Source organism: Gekko japonicus, unplaced genomic scaffold (genome assembly GCF_001447785.1).
Source record: "Gekko japonicus isolate JY-2015 unplaced genomic scaffold, Gekko_japonicus_V1.1 scaffold1463, whole genome shotgun sequence".
Lineage (NCBI taxonomy): Eukaryota > Metazoa > Chordata > Lepidosauria > Squamata > Gekkonidae > Gekko > Gekko japonicus.
This window is the reverse complement of record NW_015176493.1, coordinates 387,420-409,999: the sequence shown is the minus strand read 5'-3', so window position 1 is coordinate 409,999 and position 22,580 is coordinate 387,420. Positions and strand designations below refer to the sequence as shown.

General features: G+C 51.0%; 1 protein-coding gene across 1 annotated transcript in view; it reads left to right on the top strand.

Moving 5' to 3' along the window:
• LOC107123920 (zinc finger homeobox protein 3-like) overlaps positions 1–22,580 on the top strand; it is a 218,373-nt gene that overhangs the window by 7,321 nt on the left and 188,472 nt on the right. The window lies entirely within an intron of this gene.

The window sequence follows — 22,580 nt, the reverse complement described above, 5'->3', positions numbered from 1 at the left end:
TGCCCTGGAAGAGCTGAACACGGAGACAACTAGAGGGGGCTTGGTTCTGGGCGAAGCCTGAGCACGGGATGGAGGCGTTCTCTCACCAGGTGGGAACAGGGGAAACAACACTGTTATGCTCAGCATTCGTGTGGATGGGGAGTGGCCTCCAACAAGGGAACTATTCCGAAGGAACCTGAAAAGAACAATCAATACAGTCAGATCCCCCCAGGATTCTTGGAAGTTATTTAAAACCACATTGAGTGAAGCCCCAGTAGACAGCCTGCCTCAGGTCAGGGGAGTGGTACCACCTAGCCTCGAGGATGCTGGGGTGGGTGCTGCTGACCCCAGGCCGGTGGGCCTCCTTCAGGAAAACAGAAGCCTTGCTGGAACAAAGTTAGCGGAAAAGTAGCACAGGGTGGGGGAGAGCCCATGCAAGTTGGCCGCAAGGTGAGCGGAAAAGGGGAATCTGAGGAGCAGGTTGCGAAGAGCAAGAAGCCAAACAGTGTAAGTGTCTCTGCAGATAGGTCAGGCGCAGAAGACTGGCCAGTGAACTAGTTGGGCCGCTGATGACGAAGGGATGAAAAAGGGCTCCCTAGGGAAGGGGGGGGGAGCTGGCAGAGAAACTCACTGGATTTCCTTGTGTCTGTTTTAACTGTGGGAAAATGTAAGGCATGAACCCACACAGGAACCTCTATTTTCAGGAGGGAGTTTGAATGCATTACCAATGTATTACCAATTTCTAAAAACTGTGCAGTGGAGATGCAAGAGGTAATAGGCCAGCTGACATAGTGCCTCTCCCAGATTAATTAGAAGAAACTGATTGTTAAAGAATTATTAATCATGTAGAGGAACAAAGCCTGTGGAGGGAAAAGGAAGTTTCCTGCAAAAGGAAGTCCTGCCTCAGCAAACGTTTGGGTTTTTTTTGAGGGGGTTAACAAGTTTGTGGGTGAGGGTCATCTGGTAGACGTTATAATCCTAGCCCTATTGCTCATTAGACATCTCCTCATATTGATTGCATTGACATACACTGTGCTTATTAGAGGCCTCTTTGTGTGGACAGTAATCTGCTTTGAGTCTCACTGGGAAGGGCAAGATATAAGTACAGTAAATAACAACAACAACAACAGCGACAGCAACAGACATGAAGCGTTTGACAAGGTCCTTTACCAAAGGTTCCTAAGTGTAGCAGTCCCCAGATAAGAGAACAGGCCGTCATTGTGTGGCTCCCCCATGTGTGAAGCAGGAGGGAGCAGAGAGGGGGGATCAGTGGACAGTCCTGGCCCTGGACGGAAGGGAGCAGGCAGCACGAGGGAGGGATCCGCTTTGGAACCAGGGCTGCTTCCTTGCTCATAAATGACCTGGAGCTGGGGAGGAGCCGCGCGTTGTCGTGGCCACGTTTGCAGGTGACAAAGTATTCAGGCTGGGGGACTGTGAGAAGCTCCAGGAGGATCTCTCTTAGTTGTATGAGTGAGCAACAACGTGGCAAATGAAATTCAACATGGGTGCGTCTAAGGTGGTGTGCGTTGGAATTAAAAGTCCTAAATTTAAATAAATGCTAATGGCGACTGAATTGACTGAGAGTGGGAGGGAAGGACCTTGGGGTTGTAGTGGATCATTCAGTGGAAATGTGAACTTGGTATGTGTAGTGTTGAAAAAGTCAAATTCTGTGTTGTGGATTATTAGGAAAGGGATTGCTCATTTCAGTTCAGTTTGATTTATTGCATATGACCAATGGCTGTTACAAATACAATATAATACAATACAAGTTATAAAATGCAGAATAGGATCTGCATTAAAACAGAAAGTAAAAATATATATGTCTGACATAAAACTGCTTAAAATAATACAAGATAAAAATTAGAACATACAAAATAAAAATAGGGTTTAGGGTAAGGTTACTAAATAGGACCTTAAATACCTTGATGTAGCCCTGGCTATTTAGCTGGAGAGGATTTAGTCAACTTGATGCGGATTTTCTTTGCCGCTAGGGCAAAGCATGCAACCGTGTACGAATAATCTGGCTCCACTTCTGAAATTAAAGTTAAAACTTTTCCAGATGTGGAGCAAGGGCCCAGTTTATCTAAGATTGTGCCAAGAAACTTCTTTCTCGGGAGTGAATAAAGTGGACAATCCAGGAGGTAATGGCACAGATCTTCAGGGACTGAGCCACCGCATAGACAAAGGCACTCAGTTGCTGGTGTTTTGGTATATCAGCCTTCAAGCACTGCTGTCTGCGTAGTTTGGAAGCGAAGGGATGTAAAGGCTGAACGCCAGTTAATGAAGGAGATTTTAGTCAGGCAATGTGCCCTGCGATAATCAGTTTATACCAAGGAGATGTTTTATTTCTTAGTATAACTTCTCTATCTAGACCAGCATCATGTGTGTGTATCTGCACCTCGCCATCAAAATCGGCCTGAAAGAGGAAAGGGATTGAAAAATTGCCAGTACTGGCTACTGGTCTGTGGTGTAGCCTCACGTGGAATGCCATTTGGTTGCCTTAGGTGAAGAACAAATACTGCTGCAGGGCTAGGAAAAAGTGCAGAAAAGGGCAACTGAGATGACGGGGTGGTTGGAGCACCTTTCTGAAAGGTGAGGACTTTTCCGTTTAGAACAAAAAAGATGATAGAAGTTTATAAAATTGAGCATGGGGTGGAGAAGGTGGCTAGAGATAATATTTTCTTCCTCTCCCATAATACCAGAACCCAAGGGCATCCAGTGAAGGCTTGTGGGCAAAAGATACAGGATGGACAAAAGAAAATAGTCTTCCCTCAGCAGTAATGAAATGGTGAAATTTAATGCCAGTCGCTATGGTGGAACACAGGTGGCGTTAAGAGGCAGGCAGAGAGGCCCAGCAGTGCCCGACCGGCCATGGTGACTGAAGGGAACTGAAGTCCCTCTGGAGGCAGCCAGTCTGGGAGGCAAGGCCAGGAAAAGAATTTGGCTTCTGTGCTGTGTTTGCTGGCCCTGCTGTGCGAAGGAGGGGGGCGAGCGAGGTGGCCCCCTGGTTGGATCCAGCATGCCCCCCCCCACAAGTTCTGATGCTTCTAGATGATGTGTGTCTGTGCTGCGGGAGGGAAGCCAATTCTTGGTGCGGTCAATGCCCAGTTGGTACGAAGGAGGAGACGCTGAGAAAGGAGGCATTGTCGGAGGTACAGACAATGCCCAAGAGACACCCTGGCAGTTACACTGATGGCACTAGAAGCCCACGTGACTGTCCAAAGCGGGTCCTTAAACACCCTTCCTGGTGGTGGGGCTCCATGAGGTCCTGTGGGAGTTCCTGAATGACAGATGTGCACCCTTAATGGCCACACAGTGGCTGGCTGGCTGGCTGGCTGGCTTTGTGCTCTCCGGGTTCCTCCTTCCTCATCTGGTGGCTTATGGCAAATCATAGTTCTCTATTACATCTGCTGCTTTGAATGTAGTTTGACTTCGGCTTTGAACAAACTCGCTTTGAGTGAATTGTAAAGAGTTTGCAGATTTCAGTGTTACGTGTCTCGTTCTCGCACACAGAACAGCCAGCGTGGCTATCAGTGACTGGCAGGTTTCCACCACACTTGTGAGAATTTGGGAAGGAGGTGGCCTTTGCTATAGGCACTAGATGCAGAGTGTCTAAAGGGCGCCGGGTGGACAGCATTCATGTAGAAAATAAGGGGGGAGGAACCCTTACTGTACTGCTCGGAAGAAGAGGAAACAATACAAGGAAAAATGGAATGCAGTAGAAAGCCCCAAAGGATGTCACTGGTGCAGTGGCGGGAAAGGAACTCCCCTTGAGCATGCATAGTGCGAGCAGCGGCATGTTGCTGGAGGGGGGAGGATTTTCACACCTGAACGGTAGCTCTCTGAGTTCCCAGAGTCACTGCTCTGCGCAGACGCAAAGTCTGTCAGTGTGAATGTACAGATGAGCAGTCCAGGAACAACAGTGTCAGGGAAGTGACCTGTTTTTGCCTGGTTTGGCGGTAAGAGCAAAGTATGGCTTGCCGCAGACCAGGAATGCGGGAAGGCAGGAGATGTGATGATGGACATGGGAAGGCTGGTGTCCTGGTGACCCTGACAGTGGCTGCAGGAGGTTTGGAGCCGCTCCCCGCTTTTGTTTTAAGCTGCTGCTTTTGAGGAGCAGGCAGGGGAGTGTGATGGAGAAGTCTGGCACCTGGTTTTATTATGGTTATTAGATCTTCCAAGGAAAGGGGGGGGTCCATTATATCATCTCTCACCCCCCCCCAAATCCTCTCAAAGTCCACGTGAGTTACATCAGGCTGGAAGAGAGTGACTGGCCTCTGGTGAGTGTGGATTTGAGCTTGAATCTCCCCATCCCTGGCCGCTCTCACCCTTCTCGGAAGGACGCCTCGTCCTGCTTGGCTCCTGCAGCTAAATCCGAGCCCCCCCCCCTCCTCCTGACTTCTGCTTTTCTCTCCCTCCCCCCCCCCCCCCCGCCCCCCATGCAGGCTGGAACTCGGGAAGCCCAGCGTACAGTAAATAGTCCTTTTCCTTGTGCAGCAGAATTGCTCCAGACGGTTCTATTGATTTTTTCACTGGACTTAAAGCTTCACCTTTTTCTCTAATCATCCCGTAATGGCTTTAGTATGAACAATCAGGTACAAATTGCCATAAATCTAAGCAGCTTCACTTTGCGCGCCTCCTATTCATTTGCCTGGGCTCTTTTCCTGACTCCCCCTTCAATTTTCTTCCATTTTCGATTCCACGGGTTTTGCCTCCACTTTTCCCTCTCTTTCTCCCTAGATTCCTACTGGGAGTTGCTCTCTTGATATTGGTTCCAGGCACTTCTGCTTGATGGTGGAGACCAGATGGAGCAATGGCAGAAGTCCCAGGAAAGTGAGAAGATGGCCCAAGGACTCTGTTGCCCAGCCTCTCTCTCTCCCTGCTCAGTTGGGCCCAAGGGGGCTCTTGAAAGTGGACGCGGTCGGCTAAGCAGGAGGCCTCTCTCTGCCGCTGGGAAGCCCGGCGCAGTCTGCTGCTTTTTATTCTTTAACATGTTTGTTCTGCCTTGCCACCCAGCTGGGGCCCTCAAGGGTGCGGAAAGTTTTTGTAAAAAAAAAAAATGTATGCCAGCTTTAAAACAAACACATACCTCTAAAACAGCAGTTGAAACATCAACAGGAAGGAGTGTCAGTAAAGGAACGCCAAACCAAACCGAGAAGACGTCACCCGCTGGCGAAAGAGAAGGGTCGAGAGGACAGATGGGCCTCCCTGGGCGGGAAGATTCAAAGCTTGGGGGCCACAACCAAGAAGGTCCTTTCTAGGCAGCCACCTCCCTCTCGTCCTTTGCTCTGTCGCTGTCCTGCCCAGCCAGTAGCAGGGAGTGAGGGGTGGAGATGTGAAATGCCCACTGATGTGAAAGCCACAGAAACCCACGTCTGGCCTCAGACGACAGGGGCACCAGAGGCAAGGCCTCGGAGGACGACCAGAGCGGATGGGTAGGTTGACCCTGAAGTCCATCGTCCTGAAGACATGCTGGTCCCGAGCATTAAAGGTCAACCCCTATGTCCAGTGGAGCCCTGACCGGCATAGCCTAGGCAGGCCCGACCTCCTCAGATCTCGGAAGCGAAGCAGGGTCGACGCTGGCAAGGGCTTGGATGGGAGGCCCTCCCTTGGTGTACCAGAGGCGGGAGGCGGGGGCAGGCTTTATTCAGCCACCCCTCTGAATATCCTCCAGGCCCCCAGGAGGGGTCAGTCACCAGAGGTCGCCATGACCTCCAGGGGCACACACACTCATGCACATATATTAAAAAAATACCAAAAAAGAAATACCCATGAAGCGAATTAGGTACAGAAACAACTTGGAAGCCAGGATAGTTGCAAACAAGACTGGAGCGGTATGGTTCTGAAGACGAAGCCCAGCAGGAAGCTTAGTGACTTTGGGCTAAGCAAGGATGTGAATGAGCAGCAGGATGTGGCTGCCGGAGGAAGAAGTTAACCAACCTCTGCCGTTCTCATGTGTGGGCAGGGCACTCGGCTCCATAGATAGGAACTCTCGGTCTGGGGCAAGGGATGCTCGGTATTCTTGGTGCTGGGGCGGGGGAACAGTGGGAGGGCTCCTAGTGTCCTGGCCCCACTGCTGGACCTCCTGATGGCACCTGATGGTATTTTTGGCCACTGTTGGACTGGATGGGCCACTGGCCTTATCCAACCTTGGCTTCTCTTATGTTCTTATGTTCCCAAAGTGAACCGTGAGCCCCAGATGGTCTTCTTCAAGAAAAGGGAGTCTCCGGGAAACTAGAAGACAGGCAGGGAGGTGGAGCAGAAGGTTTTCCAATGTATGGCTTTGCAGGAAAAGTTCTTTGCTGGAGAGTTATTGTCTCATAAAATTAATAACAATGAATGGATGCCATTGCCAGTAAAATATTAGGCAAACTTGGCAGATCCAAATGAATTGATTTTTTTCAGTCATTAGGAACTGAGAGAGGACATGTATATGCAGGGGATAAAAATCACAAACATGTATAATAATATAAGTAAACAATCAAAGTTATGAATTCAAACTACAACCAAAGCTCAAATTCTTACCTGTGTGTCTCCCCTCATCAACAGTCAGATATGGGACTAACAGGTGATTCAGGAGAGGCTGCGGAGAGTGGCCATCAAGCAGAGGTGGGCCCGGTGGCCTCTGGGGAAACATTAAGGACTGTTGAAACGTCTGCGTGGGCATCCCTGTCTTCTCACCCACAGTCCTTTGGGGGTGCTAAAATTGGTTTGTTGGCCGTTTTGAATGCCTTTGGCTTTTCCCCTTAAACTTAAGCAGTAGAAGGAAAATATGTGCTATATTGACTTTAAATGCTTATGTCTTATTAAATTAAATTTTTTTATGTAAAGCATCGGCTTTGCTGACTGTAACGTTTAAACCACAATTTTAGTGCCGTTCACTTGTTTGTTGTTACTGGGATCTAAAGTTGCTGGGGCACTTTTTAGATTCTGTTCAATAAATGTAAGTCCAATGGACAGGCTGAGCCCGATCGTGCTGCACGGAAGGCACTGGAGGTTCTTCCCAGAGAGCTTCCCTGGATATGTCCCCTTTTGGGGGACTGCAGCCCCGTGACCCCGTGGGTGAGGGTGGGCGTGTTCAGGAGGTAGCAGCTGCCCTTGAGTCAGATGCCACCTTCGAGTCCTCTGGACTCGAGTAAAAGGGAGTGGTTTGAAGCATCGTTGAGATGTCTCCCAAACAGAAATCTGTTGCTGTAACTGTCAAAACAGATTGATTGCTAAGTGAAGGATTGAGGATGTTTTCAGAGGCCGTTTCTCAGGTGTTGTGCCCGGTATTTCTCTGTGTTAACCTCTGTGACTTCTTGGCCTGCTGGATCCCCCTGCGCAGCTCCGCAGGCCACGGCCGGCTTTTGTGGCTGAGGACTAGTTGGACCCCCCCCTCCCGAGCCGGAAAGTGCCTCTCCCTTCCGGGGCTCCTGATGGCCGCCAACTCCCTCTTGTCTGTTGCTCTGTTGCTGTCCTGCCCAGCCCCAGTGGCAGCAGTCAGTGAGGGCTACAGATCTAACATTTCCAGAAATGCGGATGCCACGGAAACCCAATTTCTTCCAGTTTGGGGGAGGGAGGGGAATTGGAATTTTTGGAATAAATAATGCAGTGTGTACTTTCCTATCAAATCCTACGGCTTGAACAGCTATATTTATGGAATTTAAAAGTATAAATACAAAATGGCAAAAATACCCAGTCCTTGAGAGAAACTTGCCAATTGCCACATCCTGTGCTACTTTAGCACATGTATCTTTATTTTTGCCATCAGGGAGGTGGGGGGGGGGAGAGAAGTTGAAATTAGGAAGCATACTTTGTAGCAAACAAAAAGAAGGGTAGTATTTGGATCTGTAATACTCTTATAATAGTCACCGGGGGGGGGCACAGCTGACACCAAGTTAGACTTTTCTAACATTGAAAGGATTGAGTTCTCCATGTATTATCAAAACATTATAGCATATTAATAGCTGCCAGAATTATTCACAAATAAATGCAGAACTTTTCATTTATTCCCATTGAAATTCATTTTAATTTTTTTAGCCCAGTTTGCCAGCCTGTCAAGATCATCCTGTATCCTGACTCTGTCTTCTAGCATATTTGGTACCCTTCCCAATTTAGTATCATATGCAAATTTAATAAGCATTCCCTCTATCCCTTCATCCAAATAATTGATAAAGATGGTGAACAAAACAGGTCCCAAGACAGATCCTTGAGGCACTCCGCTTGTCACTCCTCTCCAAGAAGATGAGGAACCATTCACAAGCACTCTTTGGGTGCGATCTGTCAACCAGTTATAGTTCCACCTAACAGTCATAGGATCCAAACCACATTTTTCCATTTTGTCAACAAGAGTATCATGTGGAACTTATCAAAAGCCTTACTGAAATCAAGATAAACTATGTCTACAGCATTCCCCTGATCCAGCAAGGTAGTAAAAGAAATAGGTAAAATCCTCTGTCCCTCTCTCTATACATGCCCTATCCAGCTGCTGAAATATAGGACAGGCCCCTTTAACTTACAAGTTACAGATCTCTACAGAGTTTTCTTTACCTTGATGCTCCCTTCAGCTGTCCAGGCCAACCACATGGTCAATGGCTGCCTCTTTAGTTGGGAATCCTGCCTCCTCTCATGGCCTCAGCACCCAAGGACAAGAGACCGCCTTCCTGTTGCAAGGAGTTTTTATCATATCTGTTTCTCCTCCCACTGACCAGGTCACACCAGGTCAAAGAGGCATTTCCTAGGGCTTCTTCTTGGAAAATATTCTTGGATCCATTCATACCTAAAGTCCTCCGATCTCTGTTCCCTGCTTGGAGAAGGGGAAGAGCTTGACTCACCCATTATCTCCTGCTAGATCTATTAGCATTTGTGTCTGGAGGTGGGCTAAGTTATGTCTGGGAGGCCATTGAGCTGACTTCTTGCCCCTCTTGCCTGGTCTCTGTCCAGAAGGGGGGAAAACTGTTAAAATGCAAAGTGGAGGTTTGGCTCCCTTCAAACCTCCCAGGACGAAATGCATTTCTTCCCAGATCCACAAAGATGTTTCCCTATTCTTCCAGGGCAGAGGAAAACAGCCTGTCCGAAGGAGGATACAAGCCCAGCTTTAAGAAAATGGTACGTTTGGTTTGAGTTCCAATCTCACTGTCAGCCAGGTTGTTTTTAAGAGACAGACTTACAGCTGAAATGTCAAAAGCAAACCTAAATATCAGATTTTTTTAAAGTCTACCCCCCTCCATCCTGCCTCTATGTGTCTAAAGTTCCAACTAAGGCGCTGCAAGCACAGCTGAGAGTCGGAGGTCACTGGGATGGGCCCATAGTGGCCGGGAGTGACCTCTGAGGGCCTAGGAGCTTGTCCCTTGGGGCGCAGAGTTCTGGCTCCTCCCCCCTTGCGCTTCTTCTGCCTTGACTGGTGAAGTGTGAACGTGGGGAGGAGTCCCAGGTCTGGCGTCCCTCTGGGGTGTGGCGTGTTGCAAATGGAGACTGGTGGGATGTTATTTTTCCTCTTGCTAATGTAATCCATTAGCCTGGCGCATGCATAATCAGTTTAGAGTGCAGTTAACTGGATGTAATCGAGTTCTTGCCTCTCTGCTGGAGAAAATCCTCTCCAGATGCTGCCTGGGTGAGAGAGCTCAGGGCTTATCGGGCCTGAAATCCTCCTTCCTCTGCCTTTTGGCTGCTTTCCTGCCCAGTTGCTGCTCACCCGCTGCTTGGAGGGGGCAGGCGAGGGGTCGCAGCCCCAGCACGGGGAGCCCGGCCGTCTCCCTCCTGGGCGTGACACTGTGCTGCTGGAATGGCCCTCCAGGGTCAGGGGCGGCAGCCAGCCCAGCCTCCGATGGGGCCCAGGTGGATGCGGAGCAGTGGCCCCTGCTCCCTGGGGAGCGGGGAGGGAGGTGCTCGCTGCCCCTGGGGGTCTGCGGGGGGGAGGGCCCTGCTGTCTGCAGACGGGGCTGAGTCCCAGAGGGCACCTCCGGGGGCTGGGTGCTTCCCTTGCCTGCCTGCCTGCCTGGTGGGCAGTGGGCAGTGCGGAGCTGGGTGGACCCGTGGTCTGACCGGGTGCCCGGCGGCAGCACCATGTAGCCAAGCAAGAGGCCGGCTAGCCAGGAGTGTGCGCGCTGTGTGTGGGTCACATGGAAGGCTCACGTGCCACGGAAGAGACGCCTGGTTTGAAACGGGGCGGGGTGGTGGTGCTCTAGCTCTGCTTGTGGGTTTGCTTTCCTCCGCCTCGTGTTAGTGGCATGGAGAGAGCGGAGTGGGACTCACGTTCCCTTGGTGCTGTTGTGGGCCCCGGCAGAGGTGGGACTCGGTGGCGCCGGCAGAGGTGAAAATCCTTCATGCTGCAAGGCAGGGGCTCGGCGGTTGTGTTGCCTGCTGGAGGGAGAGGGTTGCTTGGTTGGCTGCGTTCACCTTCACGCCTCTGCTCCCCAAAGCCTTTGAAGCTGAAGCCGGGGGGGGGGGCAGGGATGTGTGTGTGCCCCCCCCCCAGGGAGAGGAGAGGCAGGGAGGCGTGCAGGTGAGGTTGGTCCTTGCTCCCACCATGGCAGCTGGCCAGCCCCCTCCCCGGCTGTGGCTGCTGGTTCTCCCCCCTCCCTGCAGGCGCTCCTCTCTTAGCCGGAGCTGCCCTGGGTCCAGTCACAACCGCAAACGTTTTGAGAGGGCACTTTGGCCTTGGGAGGGAGTCAGGGGTGGGGCCAGCTAGGGGGCTGTCTCCGGGGTGAGAGTGTGGCAGCTGCCAGGAAGGCGGGCAGACCAGGCACCACCACCCCACCTCCTTGACTTCCTTCCTTCCGTCCTTCCCGGTCTCCTGGGCCTGCGGGAGAAAGCTTGCCCCAGGCTGGGACGCACTGAGGCCCTGGGAATTCGGCCGGGAAGGGACTCCTCTGATGCCCAGGGGGGGTGGTCTTGTTGCTCCCTCAAAATGCCAGGAGGGCACCCGGACAGCGCGTCAGTTGGAGCTCTCTTGACCTGACTGTGCCGTGTGCCTCTTGGCCGCTTGGGGTGCCTGCCGCTCTGTCCCCAGGGTGCTGCCACTTCCTGTTTGTGGCCTTTTCCTCCTCCAGTGCCTGCTGTGCGGGTCCTCGATGGACCCGGCTCGCCTTGCCCCCCTGCCCCTTGCCTGGTGTTGGTGCCTCCTGCCCGCCTGCCTGCCTGCCCCATCCTGTCCTTCTGCTCATGGGCCTGAGCTGGCCACTGCGGAGGCTGGACTGAGGTGCCTCCCTGCCTGGTGCACTGCCTGGTCTTGGGCAAGGTCCTGGGCCTGGCAGCGAGAATTTGAGCCGCTTCTTGCCGGCCCGTGTCCGCCACGCAGGAGAGGCGGTGGTGGTGGTGGTGGTGGTGGTGTTCACAAGGAGCTTCCGTTCAGTCTTTGATGCAGAATGAAAGAGTCTCAAAGCAAGCAAACTATTTCGGGAAGTGGCCGGGGAATCCTCTCCAGTGAGCGCAGGCTAGAGGATCCTACCAGCGTCTCTCTTTGTTGGTCCAGATTCTTTCTGCTCAGCCCCAGGCGAGAGGCGGCTCCTTGGCACTCTTGGAGGACTTGGAGCGAAAGGGAGCACACACACCCTCCCCCAGTTTCTGCCTTGCCTCCTCTGGCTCCCCCCCCCCCCCCCCCCCCCCCCCCCCCCCCCCCCGCCCCCTTCCCCACGTGGGGCTCAGCTGGACCTGGACTGGTGCTTGCTCTGTTTGCATGCATTCCAGGAGAAAACCCCGCGCTGGCAGGTATTCCGGGGTGTTGGAGCCACAGCGCTCTCGCGCGACACACCCTCCCCCACCCCTCCCTCTGGAGGGCTTCAGTCCCCCTGGGTGCAAGCCAAGGCTCCCTCTCCGCCGTGGAGTCTTGTGAGCAACAACTCTACTTTGTGAGCTCCTGGCATTGATAAGGTTGTGAGCAGGCGATGTGGCCGCTGCATCAATTATTCTGCTCGGGAGCCGTCCTTCCTGAGCTAAGACAGAAATGTGTGAGCCGGAGGCTAAAGAACTGTGAGCTGGCTCACACTAACTCAGCTTAGGGGGAACCCTGGTGCAAGCTGGGTCTTGGGGCAAGCTTTTTCTGCCACAGTTGGGTTGGCAAACTCGTTGGTCTCTGGGCTCCTGCTTTCTGACCCATCTAGCTAGCAGGGAGCAGCGGATGCAGCCCTCAAGGGAAGAGCGCCGTCTTTCTTTCTGGTGCGCCTTCCCCTTGGGCAAGGCCTGCCCGCTCGCCCCTGCTCCCTCCTTGTCATGCAGACACTTGTCTGGCCAGATTTTCTGCCCTTCAGACCAGGCAGCCGGCTGTCTTGCGTTTCTTCCCTTTGCTGGGGCATTTTGATTCTTGTGTTTGTGGCCCGGCTCTGGGGATGGGTTGGCTGGAGGGGTGTAGGCCGCGGTCCCCGCAGCCCTCTCCAAGGGGAAGGGGAGAGCGTTAGCAGGGGCCCACGGGGGGCCGGCAGCGGGGTGGATGGAGCAGAAGACGCCGCCAGTCCTGTGGCCGTGGCCTGGGGACCCCCACCTTCATTTCCGGTTTTGTTTTGTTTCTTATTTTTATTTATTTATTTGTTTATTCACTTATTTGTTCGACTTTTATCCCACCCTCCCGCCTAAGCGGCTCAGGGCGGCTTACAACATCAATAAAACCAGTATACATAAAACACGAACACTTTGTATAAAACTTTCAGAAAGCTCTGCAACGTCTTCATGTATACCCCTCCGCTCTCCCCAGTGGGGACTCAAAGTGGCTCACATCCTTCCTCTTGGCTCCATTTTACGCTCAGGACCACCCCTAGAAGCAGGCGAGGAGCTGGAGAGTTTGTGACTGGCCCGGTGGCGGAGCAGGGCTCTGAGCCACACTCTGACTGCTGCGCCAGGCCGGATCTCCCAGTGGTCAGGCGGGCTCCCTTTCTGCTCCCTGCGACAGTGGCAGGTGTGCAGCCAGCCTGCGGGGAAGCTCCTCTGGCCGAGATGCCAGCAGCTGACTCTGCACACCCGGCTCCCACCCAGAGAGCGTCACTTGTGGGTCCCCCAGGCCTGCCTTCTCTTATGTTACAAAAGGGGGGGGGGGGGCGGGGGGGCGGAAGGAAAGCCTTGCTGTGGTGAGAGCCTTTAGAGTAGCGGGCCGTAAAAAGCTGGGGGGGGAGAGCCCCTGCCCTGTTTCAGACTGGACAGACACGGGTCTGGGGCCAGAGACTCGTTCTTTGGGCGGGGGCAGATGTGACCTATCCGTGCGCGGCCTTTGGGTGCAGCCTGGCTGCCCTTCGGACCTGCCCGCTGCTGTTTCTCAGAGGGAGTGGCCACCCCCTCCCCCTCGGTGATGTTGTGTTGTGAAGAGCCTATAAATAGCGACGCCTGCCCCGTGAGCTCTGCTGGCCGGGTGCCCGGCCTTGGCATGAAGCACTTGCCCAGGCTGCGCTTCCCCCACCCACCTCCTGTGGATCGACTCTCCCAGTTGCCAGCCTGCTCCCGTGTCATGCGAATGATGTCAGGTGGTATCCCCTTTGATCTCGATATGCCTCCGCATGTGTGTGTCAATGCACGGGCCTCTCCAAGGCTTGTGGTTGGCCTCAGGGGGCTGGGCGGGCAGGGAGCGCCTGGCACAGAAAGCTGCCCGGCCTGCAGCGGCAGGTGGGAGGGCCGGGGGCCTTCCTGTACCTGCTCCCTGGCTGGCAGAGGGTGGCGAGGGTTTGGCAGCTGGGTGTTGACTTGTCCTTAGAAGGCTTCTCCTGAGGAGGCAGCCTGGGGCAAGCAGCGCCAGCAGCTGGGGCCACGGATGCTCCCGGGGGTGAAGGGCCCTGTCTGCTTTCTGGATGCCCTGCCCTCTCGGGCCAGGAAGGTGTTTAATTCCAAGGTGGTGGCAGCGCTGGGAAAGGGGTGGCAGGGGCTCGAGATGGAGCCTTAGGTGGGGATGCTGGTGAGTGGCTACAGCAGCATGCTGAGGGGCATGGAAGGTCACTGAATCGAGACTCTTCTGGGCGGGGATGACCCCGCCAGAGAGCCTGGCCTCCACAGAGCCCCCAGGGTGACTGGGCTCAGGCACAGGAGCCCTTCCGAGAAGTGGGCTCCGCAAGCCCCTTTCTGCCATGTGGGCGGTCGGGCTCTTTCTGCTCCAGGTGTTCGGTGGCTGGGACTTGTTTGAGTGGGGAGGGGACGTGGCAGAGTGGCCTCATTGTAGCCCCTCCTTGCTTAACCCTTGAGACATGGGGTCCATCTGTGAACAGCTTTAGGATGACAAGCTCTGTGGGTGGTCAGAGAAGACGCTGGGCGAAATTTCGGGGGCTCTCCCAGAATACGAGAGAGAGGTCCTTGTCTGCATCCACTGGCCCATCAGGTGTCATGGAAGCACTGAATCATGTGGCAGAAGGGCCCAGATGTGCCTGCCCCTCTCTCCCTGGCGGGGAAGGGACCTGGCTCCCACGTTGGCCGAGCTCTTGGTGATGCACTGAAGCTGTCCGGCTGTGTGAGCTGGGTAGTTGTCACAGCTCCGTCTTAGCCACGGAGCCACCCAGGGCAGCCTGGGAAGAGTTCCTGTGCTGCAGACCTCTTGGTGTGGTGGATGGGAGGCGACCGCTCCTGGGGCTGGACAGAGATCCTCCAGGCTCACCTGCCCTGTGGTCAGTTGCTCCTTGCCAGATGTTCAGCTCAGACCGTTGACACTCCAGAGAATTGTCTGGACTGCAGAGGGCCCTTGGAGACCAGGAGGCAAGTGTGGGGCTGCTTGTTGTTCTGTGATATCACGTTTAATCCTTGCTCTGAGAGCTGCCAACATGGATTCAGGAATCGGGGGAGGGGGGAGCCTGAAGGCTGTGCAGGTGGTGTGTGGGTCAAGAGCAATACTCCCTCTAAGCTGTGGAGTCTTGTGAGCAAAAATTCTACTTTGTGAGCTACTGGCATTAAAGTTGTGAGCCAGCGATTTGGCTACTGCATAAGTTAGTTTGCTCTGGCACCATCCTTCCTGAGCTAAGATGAAAATGTGTGAGCCGGAGGCTAGCTCACATTAACTCAGCTTAGAGGGAACACTGGTCAAGAGCAGTTTTGACTTTATACAAGTGGAGAACCCCTGAAGACTGCAGGGGTCAGGAGGAGGATAAAGGAAGGCATTTTCCCACTCCAGGGTATTATCATTTTCCTTCTCGTCCCATTTTTTTAGCTGTTCCCTGAGCTCCAGGCTCCAAGCCACCTACTCTACTATTCAAGTATAAGTTTATTGTCTTAGCCACAGGCCATAACATAATACATCAGACTATAAAATGGTAATGTAAACAATAAAAAATATCAGTATACTCCTCTACTCCTTCTACTTTGCATTAAATACTAAACTCATTCTGATTTTCCTTGTTGCTAAGGCAAATAATGCCATTCTGCTAGAGACATAGTGGTATCAAGGTCCGAGAGTAAAAATTTGACCAGATCCAGATCGGAGAGTCCATTACGCTGCATGGGCATATCAGAATATAATGTACAATATCATCAACTTCCCCCATATCACAAAGGCAAAGTCTAAGGGGGGGCAGGGATACCAACGAAATGTCCAGTCCTGATCATTGAGGGCTTGGATTGAAACATTAAAGCTGTAAAAGCCGATATTAATTCCAGGCTGGTTAACTTCTCTAAATACAGGGACCTGCAGTGCTCCCTTTTAAAAAACTTGAATAATAGTGCCGTAAGACAACGTGCCATCACGTCCTGATCCGTAAGCCCATCCTTTTTGAACACCCATTCCTTCGGTTCCTGTGCTTGACCTACTCTACCATTAGATACAGGAAAAGAAATGATATTTGGATAACATTGTCCTCTCCCATTATGTAGGGTGAATAAAAATTCTCCTTCCTTCTGTAGCCAGTGCAAGATTCTTGGGGGCAAGGAAGGAGAGAACAGGTTGTAACACTGTCATTTTGGAGTCCTCAGAAGGATGATGGAGTTCTGAAACCCTCTGGCTTTCATAGAATCATAGAATGTTAGAGTTGGAAGGGATCTTGCTCTTACAGTTAGGAAGTTTCTCCTGATATTTCCACCCATTAGATCTAGTCTTGCAATCCGGAGCAAGAGAGATGAGAGAATAGATCTGCTCCATCTTCTATATGACAGCCTTTCAAATATTTGAATACTTCAATCATGTCCCCTCTAAGCCTTCTCTTTCCCAGGCTAAACATACCCAACTCTCAGCCTTTCCTCATAAGGCTTGGATTCCAACCCTCTTACCATCCTGGTTGCCTTCTTCTGGACACGCTCGAGCTTGTCAACATCCTTACTAAAATGTGGTGCCCAAAACTGGACACAGGACTCCAGGTGAGGCCTGACCATAGCAGAATAGAGCGGAACTACCACCTCCCGTGATCTGGACACAATACTTCTGTTAATGCATCCTAAGATTGCATTAGTTTTCTTTGCAGTCACATCGCACTGCAGGCTCATGTTTAGCTTGTGATCAACTAGAACACATAGATCCCTTTCACATGTGCTGCTGTCAGGCCAAGTCCCTCCTATTCTATATCTGTGCCTTAGATTTTTTGTACCAAAGTGTAGGACTTTGCACATCTCTATTGAAAGTCATTTTATTTGTCTCAGCCCACTGTTCCAGCTTATCTAGATCATTTTGAATCCTGACTCTGTCTTCTTCAGAATTAGCAATCCCACCCAGCTTTGTGTCATCTGCAGATCTGATAAGCATCCCCTCTATGTCTTCCTCCAGGTCATTTATAAAAACACCTGGTTACATCCAGCCCACATTTAACCAGCTTATACTCAAGGATATCATGAGAAACTTTGTCAAATGCTTTACTGAAATCTAGATACACTATGTCCACAGCATTGCTAGAGTCAAGCATTTTAGTAACTCTGTCAAAAAAGGAGATAAGGTTGGTCTGGCATGACTTATTCTTGATAAACCCATGCTGGCTACTACCAATTAACTCATTCCATGCAAGGTGTGCACAGACAGAGCATTTTATAATCTGCTCTAGAATTTTCCCAGGTATTGTTGTCAAACTGACAGGCCTGTAATTTCCCGGGTCCGTCTTTTTTCCCTTCTTGAAGATTGGGACAACATTTGCTCTTCTCCAGTCTTCTGGCACAACACCAGTACTCCAGGAAATCTCAAAGATTAGAGCCAGAGGCTCTGGAATAACATCTGCAATTTCTTATAGCCCCCTGGGATACAAGCCATCCGGCCCTGGAGAGTTGGATGTATTTAACGCAGCTAGATGCTCTCTAACCATCTCCTTACTTATTCTGGACTGGCAGTTCCTCCTTCCTTCATATGCCCTGCATTCTTCAGTTTGTATACAGGTCGCCTTATGGTTAAAGACTGACACAAAGTGAGAGTTAAGTAATTCCTCTTTGTCTTCATCCCTTGTTAAGGCTTGACCGTCTTCCTCTAGCAATGAGTTTACCCCATCCCTGTTCTTCTTTTTGCTCCAAACATAGGCATAGAAACCTTTCTTGCTATTTTTAGCATCCCTCGCAAGCCTCAGCTCCATCTGCGCTTTAGCCTTTCTGACACCATCCCTACAGATTCAAGCCTTCTTCTTGTACTCACCCTCAGTAATTTGTCCCCACTTCTGTTTCCTGTACATTTTCCTTTTTAGTCTCAGCTCTTCAGAGAGTTCCTTGTTCAGCCATGTCAGCTTCATTACCCGTCTCCCACCTTTCTTTCTCACCGGGACAGTTTGTGATTGTGCCTTAAGCACTTAATTTTTCAGCATCTCCCATCCTTCCTGTGCAGATTTCCCCCTCAGCATTTCCAGCTCCTACCTAATATTTATCTGAGTTTTTTGAAATCAACTTTCCTGAAGTCCAGGGTATGAGTCCTACTATGTCCTGGTTTCACATTCTTCTCTATGTCAAATTCCAAGCTGACATGGTCACTATTCCCCAAGGATCCTACAACATTTACTTCATCAACTAGTTCTTCCCTGTTAGTCAGGATTAAATCCAGGATAGCAGATCCTCTGGTTCCCACCTCCACCTTCTGGGAGATGAAGTTGTCTACAAGACTATTCAAGAATCTGCGGGATGCCCCATGTCTAGCAGAGTTAGATTTCCAGCAAATATCTGGATAGTTGAAATCTCCCATAACCACTACATCCTGTCTCTGTGAAAGTTTAGCAAGCTGCTGTAGAAATGCATCATCCAGTTCCTTCGGTTGGTTTGGAGGCCTGTAGTATACCCCCACAACAATATCCCCTTCTTTTTCCCCTCGCTCTATCCTTACCCACACACTTTCAACAGGGCAACTCTCGAAATCCTGAATTTCAGTGCAAATTCTTGACATATAGTGCCACCCTGCCTCTTTTTTTGTTTATGCTGTTCTGTTTGAACAAGGTATATCCTTCAATCGCTGTGCTCCATATATGAGACTCATCCCACTAAGTCTCAGTGATACCTATCAGATCATACTTACTTTCCAATATTTGAAGTTCAAGTTCATCCTGTTTATTTATTTCCCCTACTCTGTGCATTAGTATAAAGACATCTCAGATTACAGACATCCTTTCCTGCCATAGGTCCCTTTGAATTTACCTGAAAATTACTGAACTCACCTCTCTCCCATTCATTTATTCTCTGGTCCCTTTCTTGAATTTAGTGTTGGGGATGCCGCACAACATCGGGCTTTTTCTTCCCACCCCCGATGGCTTCAGTTTAAAGCCCTCCTGATCAGGTTTGCAAGTCTTCCAGCAAAGACATTCCTCCCATTCTTTGTAAGGTGCACCCCATCCATCGCCAACAGTCCCTCATGCCAGAGGTACATACCATGGTCCAGGAAGCCAAATCCCTCTCGACGGCACCATCTACGTAACCAGCCATTCACCGCCAGTATCCTGTTCTCCCTTCCAGCTCCATGGCCCTCAAGAGGTAAAATGGAGGAGAACACCACCTGTGCCCCCAGACCTTTCACCTTCTTGCCCAGAGCCTCGTAGTCTTTGGAGATCCATTCAAGGTTTCTTTGGGCCATATCGTTTGTCCCCACATGGATCAGCAGGAGCAGGTACCGGTCAGAGGTTTTGACCAGTCTTTGAATTCTCTCAGTCAGTCACATCTTGGATCCATGCTCCAGGAAGACAACAAACCTCTCGAGATTCCTTCAATGGCCAGTCTGTTGCTGTGGTGAAGGAATGAGCTTGCAAGTCTTCCCTGTTCTCTCAGGCTCGTCTCCAGGAGGTTGGAGGAACCCCGCAGTCATCCCAGATCTCTGCTTGGTGATACCTTTTCCTTTGCTCTGCAGGGTTACAGAAAACAAACTGGGTAATGATCACTGCTGCTCGCAAGTCTGAGAGTATTTCTTGCTAAGTGGAGTTGCACGTCTAAGACTCTGCGTCTGCGCTGGCCTTTAGAGGGTCGCCTGGTTGCCAGACCAGCCTGCTTTGCTCCTACCAGCTCGTGCAGAGATGGCCTTGCTCTCCACTCCTCCATTTTATCCCCACGACAGCCCTGTGAAATAGATTAGGCTGAGGAAGTGTGACTGACCCAGGGTCACCCAGCAGGCTTCCATGGCAGAGTGGGGATTTGAACCTGGGCTTCCCAGATCTTTGTCTAACACTCTAACCACTGTACCACACTGGCACTCAGATTTCTTTCCTTTCGTCCCCCTGGCAGCGTCTCCCTAGGAAAGTGTTGGCCAATTGCAAAAGTCTTGCAGTAGCAGGTGACTCAGGTGACTTTTGTGGTGGCCGCTTCCAGGCCTGGCCAGTTTGTCCAAGTTGTTCAGAGGCTGTCAGCGGGTCCAAGTAAGTTATGTGATATCAAGTCACCTGAGAGCCCCCAGCGCACCTGGTTGAGTTGCACAAAGTTGGTAGCCAGTTGGCCTGTGGTTGCTGATGGGCATGGCTCCAGTGAGGTAAGGGGGCAGGGGAGGACTGGGAGGCCAAAATATCCCTGGAAAGGGCCCTTTTGCTGACAGATACCGAGATGTGAAGGCTGGCAATACTGTTGTGGTTGCTTAGCAACCACCACTGTGGCCAACTGCAATTTTCTTTCTGAAGGGTACAGGCACTGTTTCTACTATTTGGGGGGGGGGTCAGTCCCCCAGCGTGTGTGCGCGTGTGCGCGTGCTTGCTTAGATTTCAGGTTTTCTTTTTCTGCCAACCTGGGGCTTTTCTCAGGTTTGTAGGAAGGCCTGTGTTGTCTGTCCATGGCTCCAATTTCTGGATTTAAGTATCCACAAATGGGATTATTTTGAGAGCTAGTTTTATTGATGATGCCAGGGTAACTGTATTCATCATCACCACAACAAAAAGGGAAGATCTAACCCTAACCTAACTTCTCCCCAACGTCTCACGACTTCTGCTTTAAAAACCTCTCTTTAACTGAATATTGGGGCAGTCTAGAAACCAACTGGTTAGGAAATGAATTCATCTAGCATCACTGAACGGTGTAAAGTTGCCATAGGAACAAGCAACGACAGGATAAGGGCTCACCCTTTTCTGAGTAGGACCAACGATCCATCTGGCTCAGGCGGTCAGCTCTGAGCTCTCCAGGGCCTCCGGCAGGGATCTTGACTGGGTCTGCTCCTCTTTTCCCTGGAAGAGCCAGAGACTGATCCCATCCGCAATGACTTCGCTGGATAAATGACAGGAAATCTTGCCCTTGCTGCTGATAATCCACTGTTTGAAGCACTGCTGTTGGAAGTTCCAAAGGACAACTCTCGACTCGTAGACAGACGGTCACAGTCTCTTGCACCTAGCTGGGATCATGCTTTTTATCTAGTGGAGTCTTGTCCTGTGTGTGTGTGTGTGTGTGTGTGTGTGTTTTATTTGGCAAGGCAGCACAGATTACAAGCTGGACTCTTGTGCATATTTACTTGGAATTGGCGCCATTGAACTAACCGGGACCTGAGTCTTGAGTCCACAAGCACCGGACGAGAGAGGCTGGCATACGCAGGGAGTAGACTCATAGCTTCCCTCCGGTGCTTGACAGGGATGAGCCCGTGTCGTTCTAAAATAAAGGGCTCGTGTTATAAGGGAGGGAGGAGGGTGGCTTCCTCGTGAAAGAGTGTGCTAATGATTTCCCAGAGTTCTCTTATGGAAGCATTTTGAACCTTTGGGTTCTCCATTCTAAGCATAGTTTTAGAAAGAAAAAATAGCTATAAATAAGGATTAATGAAGATTTTTTGAAAGCCATGTAACAGACCACTTGGGGATATGATTGTTAAATCATAATGAAAGCATAGAAAGAGTCTCGAAAGAACTTGAATCTGTTAATGAGTTGAACTGTACCGTTCAGACATGTCCAAACCTCCTTCCACAAAGTCTTCTTTTTCTTCTAATGAGCATTTTAGTTATGTCTCATTCTTGCTGCCGGAGCCTGTCTTTCCGTTGCGCAGCTCACAGTGAACATATTTGTGACCAGCCGATGGGCCCGCTCAGTGGCTGGGGCTCTCCCGCAGCATGGAGGGAGGGAGTTAAAGACGCCCCTGCTGTTGGTGGAAAGGGCGGGGCCCAAACTGGCAGTCAGGGACTTTAAACATGTGACCGTGTTTTCCTTTTTTTTTAATTGAGAGGAGGCATTCCATTAAAATGCCTTCTCAAAGGGAGCCCCGTCTTCTGCCCGGCCGAAGCCAAACACCTTCTTCCCGGGAGGCGTTTCTGCTCCTTCCTTGAAACGCAGGGCTCCTCTCCCCCCTGGGTCCAGCTCCAGCCCTGCCTCATCAGCACAGATCACCGCACTGAAGTGTGCTCAGTTCCATTCTTTTGCTTTTCCAGGGAAAGCTTTATTTCTAAGGACCGCTTGTATTATGAAATGAGCTCTGGGAGAGGCAGTGTGGCGCTCCTCTCCCCCCTGGGTCCAGCTCCAGCCCTGCCTCATCAGCACAGATCACCAAAGTGTGCTCAGTTCCATTGTTTTATTTTTCCACTGAAAGCTTTATTTCTAAGGACCACTTGTATTATGAAATGAGCTGTGGGAGAGGCAGTGTGGCGTCCTCACTCACAACTTTAATGCCAGGAGCTCACAAAGTCAAAATTTTGCTCACAAGACTTCACAGCTTCTCACTGGTTCTCACTGAGGGCAAAAGTGGGGTGCAGGTGCCTACACAAAGGAACAGTCGATGGGGTACCATTGCTGGTGCGATGCTAGACAGATTTTCAGACATACAATTAATGTTTTTCAGGAGAGGAGGAATTGTGTGGGATATATAAAATGTATATTTTATAGGTTTGTAGGTGCAGGGAGGATAAAATCTCACACTCCTATAATTGACCAAATCTGGTTTATTAGCTTTGCAAATCGTACCAAAATCAAATCTGAAATTCTTACCTATATCTCTCCCCCCACCCATGGTGGAGGGGCGATTGCAATTGCCAGTTTGATGTGGCACTGGCAGGTGACTCTAGTGCTGGGGGCGGGGCCCGGTGGCCTCCGTTCCGTGGAAGGACCCAAAGGGAGTGCTGCGCCCAGGGTGCAGAATGCGCAGTTCCTCGGAGGTGCAGCCCTTAGTGTCCCGGGGCTTCAGCCCCTCCGGTTTGCTCACGAACAGTGTAAGTAAGGGAACTGCAGGCTGTATTGCTCGTGTTCTGTTATCCCAATAAAAACGGATTCTGTATGAAACGTGTTGAACTGCACTTGATTAATTTTTTCCTAATCAAATGTTTCTGTCTGAATATTTATTACTCTTGGGACTCAAAAGTAACAATGGGGTACTTCTACAATTTGTTTATTAAACA